The sequence below is a fragment of the Schistocerca americana genome, chromosome 7 (genome assembly GCF_021461395.2).
Source record: "Schistocerca americana isolate TAMUIC-IGC-003095 chromosome 7, iqSchAmer2.1, whole genome shotgun sequence".
Taxonomy (NCBI): Eukaryota; Metazoa; Arthropoda; class Insecta; order Orthoptera; family Acrididae; genus Schistocerca; species Schistocerca americana.
The window spans coordinates 65012390-65023250 of NC_060125.1; the positions used below are offsets into that span (position 1 = coordinate 65012390).

Below are 10861 nucleotides of genomic sequence, written 5' to 3' on the forward strand. Positions count from 1 at the left end.
GTAATTAAAAACAAGAGTGATGAAAATTCCACACTTTAACACAAGATAATAGTTCTGCGCTAGATATGTGAGACTCAAAAGGGTGTTGAAGGGATTTCATCGTGTAGTTAAATATTGAAGCCATATTCGGATCCGAGAAATATATTTCAGTACTGGAAGTGTCCTCTGCTACGTTGATAACGGTTAAGTCAACAGCGGAATCCACGAAGCCAATCAAGCGCAACATTTTCTTCTTTTGAGATGTGCCGTTCTGTATCCCTACTGCGTGCGGCAGTGGTGTGTGACAAACCTTCGTGCATTAGTTCCAATATGTCCGCCCCTGGTAGCTGAGTGGTCAGCGCGAGGGAATGTCATACCTAATGTCCTGGGTTCGATTCCCGGCTGGTCGGAGATTTTCTCCGCTCAGGGACTGGGTGCTGTGTTGTCCTTATCATCATCATTTCATCCCCATCGACACGCAAGTCACCAAAGTAACGTCAACTCGAAAGGCCCTAGCCACGCGTCATTTCCATTTCCAGTTCCAGTATGTTTGGCAGCTAAAATTCCTTGTCATTTCCCACGACAAATCCCTCAATTTGGCTGTATATTAGTTCTATTGGGTACATACTGTAGTAGTACGGTGGCAACTGTAAAAAGATGCAGCATTAGCAGCTGCTCCAAATGCTGTGAAAGTTATTCTGTTCATGTTTCCACAACGCTTATCATTCTGACGCGTCTGGGACCACATATCTAGTATAAAACGATGTACGCATTCCAGATAGAGAGAATTCCGATTTTCCGTTTTTTGCCTAAAAATTTAATTTGTTATGTCTTTATAAAAAATATTTTTGAAATATCGATAATTAAGACTTTATATTTGCAATGAAAACGGGCATTTTATGTGCATACGTAATTAGAAACAAGAATTTGTTTATTGTTAACAATAATGATGATCAGATACTGTTAGTTGCATATATCTGAAGAATTTTACATTTAGAAAGTGTTTGTGTTCCAACTTTAGCGAAAAAAAAAGACCAGAGCGAGAGTTGAACCCTCTATCAATGGACTGTATTGGATTACCATTTTACAACGCTTCCCGTGTTTTTAGCGCCTTTATCTTTAATAAGTTAGTTGTTGGGAAAAGTTCAAAGCTTTTTCTTTCCTGTAAACTTGTGACAAACATTAAGAACAACCTGTCTTTCCGAATTTTTTAACAGTGTTCCTCGTGAGAGTTTGTCTACAGAGCACGAAGCAGAGACAGCCATTTTCACAGATGGACACACATCTAGGTTCCGAGAGTTCCCGGAGCCTGTACAAAAAATTGGAATAGAGATCAACAGTAACATAATTTCTATCCTTTTTACTGCTCATGAAAACCTCACATTGAGTGTTGTACCACCATACAGCGAGACACTCAGTGGTGGTCGTCCAGAAGGCTGTACACAGCGGTACCTCTAATACTAAATAACACGTCCTCTTACATTGATGCATACCTGTATTCGTCATGGCATACTATCCAAAAGTTCATCAAGGCACTGTTGATCCAGATTGTCCCACTTCTCAACAGCGATCCGGCGTAGATCCATCAGGGTGGTTGATGGGTCACGTCTTCCATAAACAGCCCTTTTAAAATCTGCCCCAGGCATGTTCGATAGGGTTCATGTCTGGAGAACATGCTAGCAGCTAGCATTCATGTATCATATAGCCGTTACGTCGCCTTCTATGACGACCAGCAGCGTACGTCGGCCTCACATAATGTCACCCCAAAATAGCAGGGAACCTCCTCCTTGTTGCGCTTGCGGGACAGTGTGTCTAAGGCGTTCAGCCTGAATGGGTTGCTTACAAACACGTCTCCAACGATTGTCTGGTTGAAGGCATATGCAACACTTCTCGGTGAAGAGAAAATGATGCCAGTCCTGAGCAGTCCATTCGGCATGTTGTTGGGACCATCTGTACCACGCTGCAGAGTATCGTGGTTGCAAAGGTGGAGCTCGCCATGGACGCCGGGAGTGACATTTCGCATCATGCAGCCTATTGCGCACAGTTTGAGTAGTAACAGCCGGCCGTTGTGGCCGACCGCTTCTAGGCGCTCCAGTCCGGAACTGCACTGCAGCTATGGTTGCAGGTTCTAATCCTGCCTCGGGCATGAATGTGTGTGATGTGCTTAGGTTAGTCAGGTTGTGGTCTCCTGACCTTCATTGCTTACATATTCCGCCCTCACAATCATATTCCGCACATCAAGACGCTTCATTCAAACCCAAACTCGATAAGATCAAGTCGATGTTGTATGAATTCATGTAAACGATATGCAAATAACTAATAAATCCCAAGTGTGCACTGTGGTTGAAATACTCGAGGTGGGCATACACACGTATATTCCAGACATGACAGTCACAGGAGCGTTTAGTTTGGGAGAGAAATCGCACAACGGGACGCTGGTCCCTTCAAAGGACGACCCAGCTCATCTATGTCAGCCGGTGACCGCCCGTAGAGCGGACAGTGTGTGCCCGAGGGAAAGGAGGAACGACCCTGTGTTCGGCTTAAAAGCAAATTCCGCTACATTGTGTGGGAGCGGCCAGCCTATGCATTCTTTACACGTAGCACGCAGTTTCAGAGATTTTCACAGGGAGACAGCAAACGCCAAACGCAAATGCTACGGATTTCCGCATTGGTCGCCTTAAACGAAACGTCATTCTCCCATTTTAGAAGAGCAATGCTGATTGGCAGACGATATTTCTGACGCCTTGAGCTGAAGGAGTAATGGAAGAGACTGAAAGATATACCCCTTCACGTCTGGAGAGGCGCCGTTCCATTGTCGCTCTTGGAGCGAGGAACAAGTCTCTCCTCAGTACTTCACTGGGAGAGCACCTCTGTAGAGAGTGAATCGATGTGCGACTCTCTATATTGAGTCCTTGCGATGAAGCGTTGTTCACTGTGTTGGCTGACACACTTATTGTGTGGTGTGAACGGACAGAGTTATAGTTAAACGCCTGCGAGCGAATTTTTGAGTGGCATCACGGTGGACTGGTTATCTGACCAGTGTACCACGTCAATAGTTAGACTAGGGGCGAATAGGTATCCTTGACTTCATCAAGGCATAGGGAGAGTTTGAATGGCGAAGGCCAATCCAGATAGAACGAGAGTTATCTTATTTGTCAGCAGCGAATGGTGCAGACAGCAGTCATCGCAGGTTACGGTATTGTGCATTACAGCTATTCTGAGCCCCATATTTCCTCCACAACAGTACACTTCACTGCATTTCACACGCAACAGCCTCGACTGTATCTAGCAACATTCTAAAGGATAATTATTCAAGTTGAGTAGGCGTGCCTCTCAGCCATTCTGCCAGGTCAACAACCATCTTAAACTTTGTATAGAAATTTCATTAGCGAATCCTATCCTTGAGAGGTAACTTCACATTCCGAAAAGAACCAGGATATAACTTGTTCAATTCATATCTAGAAGAGCCATTGTGATTTCTCAGAATTTTTGCAAAATAAATAATAACTTTAGTTAGTTTCATGTTTTTCTTACACTAACTAGCACTACTCCAGTACCCAAGTATCCCACTAGGTACATAAGAAATTTTGTGACTTTTTGTGTCATTTCCTTACAGTGGACGACTCCAGAAGATATTAATTGCTGAAAGTTTTTCAGGCATTTCGCTTTAGAACGTTAGGAGCGTCTGTCTGACTTCTGTAGTAGTGTGGGGGTGGAAATTGCATCTTGCAGGAGTCACAAGGTAAAGGGTACATCTCAGATTAATCCGTTGCACAGAATAACAGAATCTCAGATCATCCCCACACACCACAGAAGGTTCAAGTAGTACTAAGTTCTAGGGGACTGATGACGTCAGATGTTAAGTCCCATAGTGCTCAGAGCTATTTGAACCATGTATGGGTCGTAACACGAGTTCTGTGGCTGCACGAAAAGCATTGTTCAAAATGGTGGCATTTCTGTCAGGGGTCCTCCGACCCATAATTCGTAGGTAGCGGTCACCCACTGCAGTAGTAGCCCTTGGGCGCCCTGAGCGAGGCATGTCATCGACAGTTTCTGTATATCTGTATCTCCTCCGTATTCGATCAACATCGTTTTCGTTCACTCGGAGACGCCTGGACACTTCCCTTGTTGAGAGCCCTTCCTGGCACAAAGTAACAATGCGGTCGCGATCGAACCGCAGTATTGACCGTCTAGGCATGGCTGAACTACAGACAACTCGAGCCGTGTACCTCCTTCCTGGTGGTATGACTGGAAATGATCGGCTGTCGCACCCCTCTGTCTAATAGGCGCTGCTCATGCATGTTTGTTTACGTCTTTGGACGGGTTTATTGGCATCTCTGAACAGTCAAAGGGACTGCGTCTATGATACAATATCCACAGTCAACGTTTATCTTCTGGAGTTCTGGGAACTGGGGTGATGCAAAACTTTTTTTGATGTGTGTATTAACAGCGCGACAATGAGAGCACGACAGTACAGGGACTGTGGCTGTGCACGATTTTTTAAATGAAAGTGTTTTGGTTGGCAGGAAAGCCAACACCGTGTTACTAGAGGAGGCCTATAGGCACGCGTTTTAGCTCACGCAGGCTGGCGTGAGGTCTGGAACAGGACAAGGAAATTAGAATTTAGAAAATCGGACGTTGCTGGTGGAATACTTAACTTTAATCCATTAATGAAGAACGTCGGTCGTGACGGTACATGAATCAATATCAATAGTAACTGATAATGGCGCCTTGCTAGGTCGTAGCAAATGACGTAGCTGAAGGCTATGCTAAACTACCGTCTCGGCAAATGAGAGCGTATTTTGTCAATGAACCATCGCTAGCAAAGTCGGTTGTACAACTGGGGCGAGTGCTAGGAAGTCTCTCTAGACCTGCCGTGTGGGGGCGCTCGGTCTGCAATCACTGATAGTGGCGACACGCGGGTACGGCGTATACTAACGGACCGCGACCGATTTAAAGGCTACCACCTAGCAAGTGTGGTGTCTGGCGGTGACACCACAGAAAGCTACACTGATAAAGTATGATTGAGACAAACTTTGTGACTGTAGATACATTAAACTATGTTAAGATTTCATTTACCGTAACGTAGTAACAAGATATGTAATATGTAAGTAGGACCTACTTTTAAGAGCGTAACAACACCACTGGACGTGTGCTAAGGCTGTTGACCAATCATCACGTTTGCGTTTGTTAACACCAGGTTTATCCTTATAATGAACAAAGTAACGTTACCGCACCACTTGATAGACCAGTAGGTGAATGATGCGTCGCGTAGGGTTCGCGGCAAGTCGTAAGAGGTTGCTTATGAGTTGAAGATGAATATTTTATAGTAAATACTTAAGTTACTGTGTTTAGGCTATTATCCATTCGTGAAATGCATGATTTTGTAATCATGGTTTTACAAGAAGACTGTAATATTGTATGTGTCTGTTGTTAGCATTATTTAGTGTGTGTTGCATGTATGTACGAAGGTAATAGAGAGAGAGTGCCAACAACATCAGAACGATACCAGCAACCGGCACATCATCATGTAATTCTGCAACTAGCCACACACACACACACACACACACACACACACACACACACACACACTAAAAGGTATAAGGGAAGAATGGTGTTGTAAGTGTTAACAAGCTCAGTAAATTTATTACTTAAATGTATTGTCAAAAGAATATCTGCAGCAAAACAGTTTTCTAAATATGAAAAACTGAAAGAAGCCAGACTTTTATATAAAAAAATATACAGAAATTGTTGTATTCTGACAGTAGGACCTAAAGGAATTTGAGACCGTGAAAAGATAAAAATTGTACTTAAATTTGATGTAACAGTTTAGTTAAGGCCTCAGTACGGAAAGAGGACTTACTTATTTTTAAATTCTTCAAATTTTTTCGAAAACATGATTACGTTAAAAATATTTATGATGCGATATACGTGGCTTTTGTGCCACATCCCTGCCCAAACTTATTAAATTTTTGTTGCTATGTTTTAATGCTCAGTGTAAGATTTTGATAGGACGCTAGCGAGTAGGTAGGATGGCAAGGCAGGCTCACTGAAAGACGCGCCAGAGGTATATAGCGTGATAACGGACGGGCGAGCAAAAGCCTTAGCGTATTGAAAGAGAGAGGGTCAGTGGATGTCCACCTACCACGCTGGGCACAAAGAAACGAATGTTTTAATATTTATACGCACTGTCTGAATAGCAACACACTCGTATACAGCTCCAACCATGCACTCAAGTGGTTGTTTGTGAGAACTTGTGAATAATAATTTCAATAACACTCAGTTCATCAGGAAATTTTAGTTATTGTCAGTGCTTATTCATCGAATTGATGGATCAATCGCAAGTGCGCCCTGAGAAGGAAGGCCTGCCAAGATAGCTCACTAGTCTATAATCGGTTTCCCGAGGAGGGAATTCATGAGTCTGTGTCTAAAATCTGACCTCGTGTAAAGACGGAATACGTTGTTGAGAAATTGCCTCCGATGACGTTCTTGTGCCAGCTTTTGTTAATCTCGTGTGAATTCCAACGTCACGTGGAGATTTTTACTGTGCCTCTTGCGGCTCTCTGGAAACGATTATCATCCAGAAACTTTGTCATGAATAAGGACAAACTGGCTCTTAGAATCTTTCTCTCGACATTTTTTCGCTTCTATAAATAGAAATAAAATCCAGTGGCATCCCAATACTCCGTAATTTTAATTTTAATAGCACTTAATTCTCTCCTATTTGCCACTTCGTTAGGAGGCGGACGCACTAGACATTCATCTGCAAATCACACATAGAAATCGCTGTGCGTCCCTGTTTACATATAGTGACTCACAATATTTCGAACATTCATTCCTATGTCTCCTGTGATAATGTTTCAGCTGGAGGTGTATTTCTTCCGATAGCATCCCAGACATGTTCTATGGACAACAAATCACGCTACTGGTCAGAACAATCATGTATTTGTACGTTTCTCAAAGCGTTTGTGATGTAAAGTGAAGTGTGTGGTGGGACATGTCGTTTAGTATAGTGGTCGTGAAGGGTGTGACCAGAGCATTTACTGTCCTCGCTGTGACAACCAAAAGAAACTATAATCATCTAGCCATAAGTGTGAGTTCTTTAATTGCTGTGGGAGATGGCTTCCACACATGAATTATTACTTAACTTTATTACATGAATGATGTAAAGATTTAATTCATGCAATCGTTTGCTGCAGGAGTGCGTAGAATATTTATAGTTATCATTAACCCTTCAAGCACCACTTGATGCACCAGCTAACGAACTGTGTTCACCATTTACAAAAGTACGTTTCCAACTTAGATCTGAATGTACATGTGTTGCCCAGAAAGTAATTCAGAGAATTTCTTTTTTCTCAGCCGAAAACAATGTTTCGAATGCCAAACCTTGCTTATGTATTATCTGAAGTCTCTTGAGGGAGCGCGCCAGGTTTCCGTCTCTTCCGACTGATAGCGCAGCTGCAGGACTTCTACATCTACACCTACATCTACATACATACTCCGCAATCCACCATATGGTGCGTGGCGGAGTGTACCTCGTACCACAATTAGCATCTTCTCTCCCTGTTCCACTCCCAAACAGTACGAGGGAAAAATGACTGCCTATGTGCCTCTGTACGAGGCTCTATCTTATCTTATCTTATCTTATCTTATCTATGTGGTCTTTCCACGAAATGTAAGTTGGCGGCAGTAAAATTGTACTCTCTGTAAAACCGAATTGGAATCCCACCAGGACCTGGCGATTTATTTATTTTCAACCCGTTCAGCTGCTTCACAAACCCAGGGATGTCTATCACTATGTCCTCCATACGGGAATCTGTACGAGACTCAAACGGCGGTATGTTTGTACGATCCTCCTGCGTGAAAGATTTCTCAAATGCTAAATTTAAAATTTCAGCTTTCGTTTTGCTGTCCTCCGTTGCCAGGCCAGACTGATCAGTGAGTGACTGGATGGAAGCCTTCGACCCGCTTACCAATTTTACGTAAGACCAGAGTTTTCTTGGGTTTTCAGCAAGATCTTTTGCTAAGGTATGACGGTGGTAGTGGTTGAATGCTTCGCGCATCGCTCTTTTTACAGCAGCACGAATCTCTACTAACTTTTGCCTGTCCTCATTCTCCCGAGTGCAACTGCCTTTGCTTCCTGAGCATTCTCCGAATTTCGCTGATAAACCACTGTGGGTCTTTTCTGTCCGTAAACCACTTTTTCGACACATACTTGTCCAGTGCGTGATTTACAATATGTTTAAAATTTGACCATAATTCTTCCACGTCCATCGTTACGGAAGTAAATGAAGTCGATTGATTTACTAAGTGGGATGCTAACAACTGCTTATCTGCTCTTTCTAGCAAGGATACTCTCCTAGGCTTCTTGACCGATTTTTTAACTTTCGTAACCATAGTCGTAATGACAACATCGTGATCACTAATCCCTGTCTCATCACTGACACCGTCGATGAGGTCTGGTCTGTTCGTGGCTACCAGATCGAAAATATTTCCATTACGCGTTGGCTGTCGATTTAGCTCCTCAAGACAGTTTTCGGATAATGTGTTCAAAAGTAATTCACACGACGGCTTGTCTGTACCACCTGTAATGAATCCAGTTTCAAAATGGCAAGCAACGTTCCGCCATTGAATTTCTCACTGCAGAGAAAGAAACTGAGGGGAATATTCACAAAAGCTTGTGCAAAGTCTATGGAGCATCTGCTGCCGGCAGAAGTAAGTCGCTGGGTCAGGAGGTTGAGGTCATCAGAAGGCGGTTCGGCGGAGCTCCACGATTTGCAGCGGTCAGGGAGACCATCCGCGGCTGTCACACCTGTCACAGCTGACCTAGCCCCCTCGGACTTCCACTTGTTTGGGCCATTAAAGGATGCAATTCGTGAAAGACATTTTGAGGACGATGAGGAGGTGATTCATACAGTGAAGCACTGGCTTCGCCACAAGGACAATGATTGTTACCGACGGGGCATACAAGCCCTTGTTTCGGGATGTAGGAAGGCCATGTAACGGCATGGAGATTACGTGGACAAATAGGGTGTGTAGATAAACACCATTCTTTCGTGTGTGTAATTCTCATTACCTTCAATAAAGAGCTGTTGAAGAAAAAAAAATGCAGTGCATTATTTTCTGGGCAACCCTCGTACCCTTGTAATACTCGAAGATGCTGTCTGCTTCACATGAGGTCACGAACAGGACCAAAGCGCTATATATTGACCACCATGTGAGGGCTCTGTGGTGCTGAGAGAGAGAGAGCGTGTCTTCTTTAGCTACTCTCAATCATCGTTGTGGATTGCAGTGAGACATAATTAATGTCCGTGGCATTGATGTCAATTGCTGGATGTGGTGTGGCACCACCATCATTGGACGATATACACTTTCCACATAGGGGCGATAAGTTTGTCTCCCTTTAACTATTGCAAAATCAGTCCAGTTGTATCTAACAGCTCCCCACACTGGGATTCCAGGAACTGTACTGATGTGGATCTCAAGATTCGCTGCTTTCTGGAGCTTTCTGCATGTCGTTAATGGAGCACAGGGGCGTCGATCCGCCTGCCACAAACAGAAATGCGGCTCCTCGCTGAGCATCACAGAAAGCAATTCGATGTCCAAGTTGACTTTGGCTTTAGACCATGGAAGTCTCTATTGTAAGTCGTATGATGTCAGAGGTGGCAGATGGCAACTAGAGACCTCAACCCGGCTCTCATTAACCTGTTAACAATCCGACGATGTTGCCACAGTGTGGTCCTGCCGAAAACATCCATGCCTACTCTCCTTGCCACACTCATGTGTTGAGTCTGACTCGTCACAGCTCACTCGGTTGTCACTGCACTACAGCCGACTGTCTGCGCGATCTGTCGACATGATTTTCCCACGACCTTCATCCTAAGCATTAGAGCTTCCTCGAAGCGTGAAGATTCATCTATGGTTTTTTCCTGTACTGAAAAAAAGCTCCCATCGGGATAAAATTATTATTAACATAGCCATCAAGCATGTGATTACTCGATTATAATTCTGATAGCGTTCGGTAAAGGTGTCCATGATGTAACTCTTTTCATTTGTGTCAGTGCAAATGCTTCTGACCAGAAACAATATTCTAAATCATGGAGCATTTTACCTGACACAGTCGTACAACAACCAGAATATTGGTTTACTAAGTCTACTTACGGCAACGGTCTTGCCACAGTGGATACACCAGTTCCCGTGAGATCACCGAAGTTAAGCGCTGTCGGGCGTGGTTGGCATTTGGATGGGTGACCGTCCAGGCCGCCATGCACTGTTGCCATTTTTCGGGGAGCACTCAGGCTCGTGATGCCAATTGAGGAGCTACTCGACCGAATAATAGTGGCTTTGGTCAAGAATCCATCATTACGACCGGGAGAGCCGTGTGCTGACCACACGCCCCTCCTATCTGCATCCTCCTCTGTGGATGACGCGGCGGTCGGATGATTCCGATGGGCCACTTTTGGCCTGTAGACGGAGTGGTTTTTTAAGTCTATCTACATTAAACTACTAAACCGCATATGTCGTTGGGTTTCGAAGCTACCTTTGGCAAACATTAGTCAGCGACGGTCATCATTTCTGTGCTATCACTGTGTAACAGGATGACGCTGTTTTCCTTGATTTCAGATAGGCGTTCGATACATTGGTTGCTATTGACAAAAAGCGAGCTCATGGATTACCGGACTAGCTTTGTGATTGTGACGAGCGAGATGGGACAACTGTACGACACTCATATCAGGGAGACCACTATTCGAATCTCTGTCTGGACACTCAGGTTTACGTACTTTACTATAGATCTTCATCTACATCCACATACACACTCCGAAAGCCACCGTATGGTGCCTGACGGAGGGTATGCCTTACCAGTACTAGTCATTTCCTATCC

At 44.1% G+C, this 10861-nt stretch overlaps 1 pseudogene; it reads left to right on the forward strand.

The window, feature by feature from the left end:
• Nucleotides 1-10140: 10140 nt before the first annotated feature.
• On the forward strand, nucleotides 10141-10258 carry LOC124623379 (annotated as a pseudogene).
• The last annotated feature ends 603 nt before the right edge of the window (nucleotides 10259-10861 follow it).